Here is a 4,844-nt window from a genome sequence, read left to right as displayed (position 1 = left end):
TTCTCCTGCCTCAGTCTCCTGAGTAGCTGGGATTACAGGCATGTGCCACCACACAGGGCTAGTTTTTGTATTTTTAATAGAGATGGTTTCACTATGTTGGTCAGGCTGGTCTCGAACTCCTGTCCTCGTGACCTGCCCGCCTCAGCCTCCCGAAGTGCTGTGATTACAGGCATGAGCCACCACTCCTGGCCACCCTCACAGATTTTAATTCCCATTCTAGATTCTGTATCTAGATCACCATGGCAACTGGACAGAAGTTGATGAGAGCTGTTAGAGTTTTTGAATTTGGTAGACCAGAAGTCCTGAAACTGCAGTCGGATATTGCAGTACTGATTCCAAAAGACCATCAAGTTCTAATCAAGGTCCAAGCATGTGGTGTCAACCCCGCGGAGACATTCATTCACTCTGGTACTTACAGTACAAAACCACCCTTACCCCATACTCCTGGCTCAGATGTGGCTGGGATGATAGAAGCTGTTAGAGATAAAGCACCTGCTTTCAAGAAAGGTGACAGAGTTTTCACTAGCAGCGTGATCTCTGGGGACTATGCAGAGTACAATCTTGCAGCAGACCACAGTTTACAAACTGCCTGAAAAACTGGACTTTAAACAAGGAGCTGCCATGAGTATTCCATATTTTAGTGCTTATCGAGCTCTGATCCGCAGTGCCCGTGTGGAAGCTGGAGGGTGTTCTGGTTCACGGGGCGACCGGAGAAGTTGGATTAACAGCTTGCCAAATTGCTAGAGCTTATGGCTTAAAGGTTTTGGGCACTGCTGGTACTGAGGAAGGACAAAAGGTGGTTTTGCAAAATGGAGTCCATTAAGTGTTCAATCACAGAGAAGTTAATTATACTGATAAAATTAAGAAATATGTTGGTGAGAAAGGAATTGATGTAATTATTGAAATATTAGCTAATGTAAATCTTAGTAAAGATTTGAGTCTTCTGTCACATAGAAGATGAGTGATAGTTGTTGGCAACAGAGTACTACTGAAATAAACCCATGGGACACCATGGCAAAGGAGTCGGGTACAATTGGAGTTACTCTCCTCAACCAAGGAGGAATTTCAGCAATATGCAGCCGCCCTTCAAGCTGGAATGGAAATTGGTTGGTTGAAACCTGTAATAGGTTCTCAATATCCACTGGAGAAGGTGGCCCAGGCTCATGAAACTACCACTCATGGCAGTGGGGCTACTGGAAAATGATTATTCTCTTATGATGATTAATTATTTCATGGCTTTCTTATGTAATTAGAGGTATTGTCTTTCTCCCAGTCGTACTTACCCTATCTTTTCTTTAATTAACATTCAATTCAGTGAGTTTCTTATGTGAAAAAATGAGATTTTTCTTTAGAGAGCAGAGGCAGAAGAGTAACATTCATTTTATAGCCAGCAATATTTTTTATGCCATCTGTCTCAAATCTAGGAGTCATCATAGTAGCAAATAGCATGTTAGTGGTCATTTGGCATGAGGGTGCATTCCAGTAATTCTTAATTGTTACTTGATTAATTCCATACGTTTGATCAAAACATGCTAGTTCAAAATAAGACTGCTCAGTTTCCAAGTGTTTTCAAGCCTACTTACCTTTATAAAGGTTCTCTAGTCTCTAATTAGCCATGACTGTATTAGACATTGAACATTTTCTAGACTAAAAACCTCTATTCTAAACTAATCTCATCTGGATCTCTAAGTACTTTTTTTTTTTTTTTTTTTTTTTGAGAGAGTCTCGCTCTGTCATCCAGGCTAGAGTGGCCTGTCTTGATCGTGGCTCACTGCAACCTCCGCCTCTCAGGTTCAAGTGATTCTCCTGCCTCAGCCTCCTGAGTAGCTGGGATTACAGGTACTCACCACCACACCTGGCTAATTTTTTAATTTTTAGTAGAGATGGGGTTTCACCATGTTGACCAGGCTGGTTTCGAACTCTTGACCTCAGATGATCCACCCACCTCAGCCTCCTAAAGCGCTGGGATTACAGGCGTGACCCACCATGCCTGGCCCTATAAGTCTTTTATAAAAGCAAGAATAAATAATGTCCATGACAATTTATTAGTTTTCTAAGTATTTTCCTAAATATTACAATATTCACTTTATTACTGGTTGGCTGCCAATGACCCCATATGTTCTGTGAGAACAGGAGCTTTATCTCTTTATCTTTCATATAATACATAGTCTCCGAATAGGTAATACTTCTCAATTCATTATATTTTCAGAGTAGATTTAGAGTTACCTGTTTGTGTGGTGAGCGTCATATGTTTTTGTTGAAATTAATAAGCTCACAAATTTGACAAATTAGGAATGATATGCATTTGTCTCATAACATAATTATGTGTAATAAAACCTATAGAAAATTAAAAACAACAACAATAACAACAAGCGACCAGGTGGTGTGGCTCATGCCTGAAATCTCAGTACTTTGGGAGGCCAAGGAGGGTGGATCACCTGAGGTCAGGAGTTTGCAACCAGCCTGTCCAACATGGTGAAACCCCTTCTCTGCAAAAGTTACAAAAATTAGCTGGGCATGATGGTGCACACCTGTAGTCCCAGCTACTCAGGAGGCTGAGGCAGCAGAATCATTTGAACCTGAGAGGCAGAGATTGCAGTGAGCCAAGATCACGCCACTGCACTCCAGCCTGGGCCATGGCTGAGACTCTGTCTCAGAAAAAAAAAAAAAAAAAAAAAAAAAGGCCAAGGTGGGAGGATTGCTTGAAGCCAGGAGTTCATGACCAGCCTGGGCAACAAAATGAGACATCCATCCGTACAAAAAACAAATTAGCCAGGTATAATGGCAGGCAAGTGTAGTGCACTACTTGGGAGACTGAGACTGAGGCTGGAGGACTGTTTGAGCCCAAGAGATCAAGGCTGCAGTGAGCTGTTTTCACCCCACTGCACTAGCCTGGGTGACAAAATAAGACCCTGTTTGGGAAAACAAAAAGTAAATACATAAACAAATCTAAGAAGAACTAAATAAATAGAGAGATATACTGACTGGGCACAGTGGCTCACACTTGTAATCTCAGCACTTTGGAGGACCAAAGCAGGAGGATCACTTGAGCCCAGAAGTTCAGACCAGAAGTTCTGGGCAGCATAGCAAGACGCAATCTCTACAAAAAATTAAAAAATTAGCTGGACATGGTGGTGCATGCCTGTAGTCCCAGCTACTTAGAAAGCTCAGGTGGGAGGAACACTTGATCCCGGGAGGTTGAGCCTGCAGTGAGTTGTGATCAAGCCACTGCACTGCAACCTGGGTGACAGAGTGAGATAAAGTCTCATCGCGCCCGGCCTATATATTTTTTAAAGACAGATACACCATGTTTATGATTAGGAAAACTCAAAATTCTCAGGATGTCAGTTCTTTCCAACTTATATAGATTTAATGCAATTCCAATCAAAATTCTAGCAAGTTATTTGGTGAATGTCAACTAACCGATTCTAAAGTTTATATGGAGAGGCAAAAGACCCAGGATAGCCAACATAATGTTGAAGGAGAAGCACAAGGTCAGAGGACTGACACTACCTGATTTCAAGAGTTTACTGTAAAGCTACAGTGATAAAGATGTATGAATGTGTCAAATGAATAAATGAATTGATCAATGGAACAGAAAAGAGAACCATAGGCCTTCAGGCTGGGGGTGGTGGCTGACACCTGTAATCCCAGCACTTTGGGAGGCTGAGATGGGTGGATCACCTGAGGTCAGGATATCGAGACCAGCCTGGCCAACATGGCGAAACCCGTCTCTACTAAAAATGCAAAAATTAGCCAGGTTTGGTGGCAAACGCCTGTACTCCCACCTACTTGGGAGGCACAGGCAGGAAGATTGCTTGAACCTGGGAGGTGGAGGTTGCAATGAGCCGAGATTGCGCCCCTACACTCCAGCCTGGAAAACAGAATAAGACTCCGTCTCAAAACAAAACAAAACAAAAAATAGACCTTCATAAATAGAGCCAACTGATCTTTGGCAAAGCAACAAAGACAATACAATGGAGAAAATATAGTCTTTTCAACAAATGGTGCTAGAGTAACTGGATATCACACACACATACGCACACACAAATCTAGATATAGGCATTACACCCTTCACAAAAATTTACTCAAAATGTATCATAGACCTAAATGTAAAATGCAAAATGATAAAACTATAAAACAATATTGAAGAAAATCTAAATGATCTTAAATTTAAGGCTCTTTTTTTTTTAAGGCTAACTCTTTAGATACAACACCAGAGAGACACTATACAGAGAATGAGAAGACAAGCCACACAGTGGAGAAAATACTTGCAGAAGACATGTCTGATAAAAGACTGTTAGACTGTTATTCAAAATATACAAAGAGCTCTTTTCTTTTCTTTTCTTTTCTTTTTGAAACAGAGTCTCACTCTATTGCCCAGGTTGGAGTGCAGTGGTGTGATCTCGGCTTACTGCAACCTCTGCCTCCCAGGTTCAAGTGATTCCCCTGCCTCAGCCTCCCACACGTAGCCGGGACAATTAACTCTTAAAGCGCAATATTGAGAAAATGAAAAATCTGCTTTAAAAAAATGGGTAAACTGGCCGGGCGCGGTGGCTCACGCCTGTAATCCCAGCACTTTGGGAGGCTGAGACGGGCCAATCACGAGGTCAGGAGATAGAGACCATCCTGGCTAACATGGTGAAACCCCGTCTGTACTAAAAATACCAAAAAATTAGCCAGGCATGGTGGCGGGTGTCTGTAGTCCCAGCTACTTGGGAGGCTGAGGCAGGAGGATGGTGTGAATCTGGGAAGCGGAGCTTGCAGTAAGCCAAGATCGTGCCACTGCACTCCAGCCTGTTGAAAGAGCGAGACTCTGTCTTCAAAAAAAAAAAAAAAAAAAA

At 42.2% G+C, this 4,844-nt stretch overlaps 1 pseudogene; it reads left to right on the top strand.

The window, feature by feature from the left end:
- Positions 1 to 239: 239 nt before the first annotated feature.
- LOC108519772 (quinone oxidoreductase-like) lies at positions 240 to 1,204 on the top strand (annotated as a pseudogene).
- Positions 1,205 to 4,844: the final 3,640 nt, after the last annotated feature.

The sequence above is a fragment of the Rhinopithecus bieti genome, unplaced genomic scaffold (genome assembly GCF_001698545.2).
Source record: "Rhinopithecus bieti isolate Rb0 unplaced genomic scaffold, ASM169854v2 scaffold_47995, whole genome shotgun sequence".
NCBI classification, from domain to species: Eukaryota; Metazoa; Chordata; class Mammalia; order Primates; family Cercopithecidae; genus Rhinopithecus; species Rhinopithecus bieti.
This window is presented reverse-complemented; position numbering and strand designations above follow the sequence as displayed.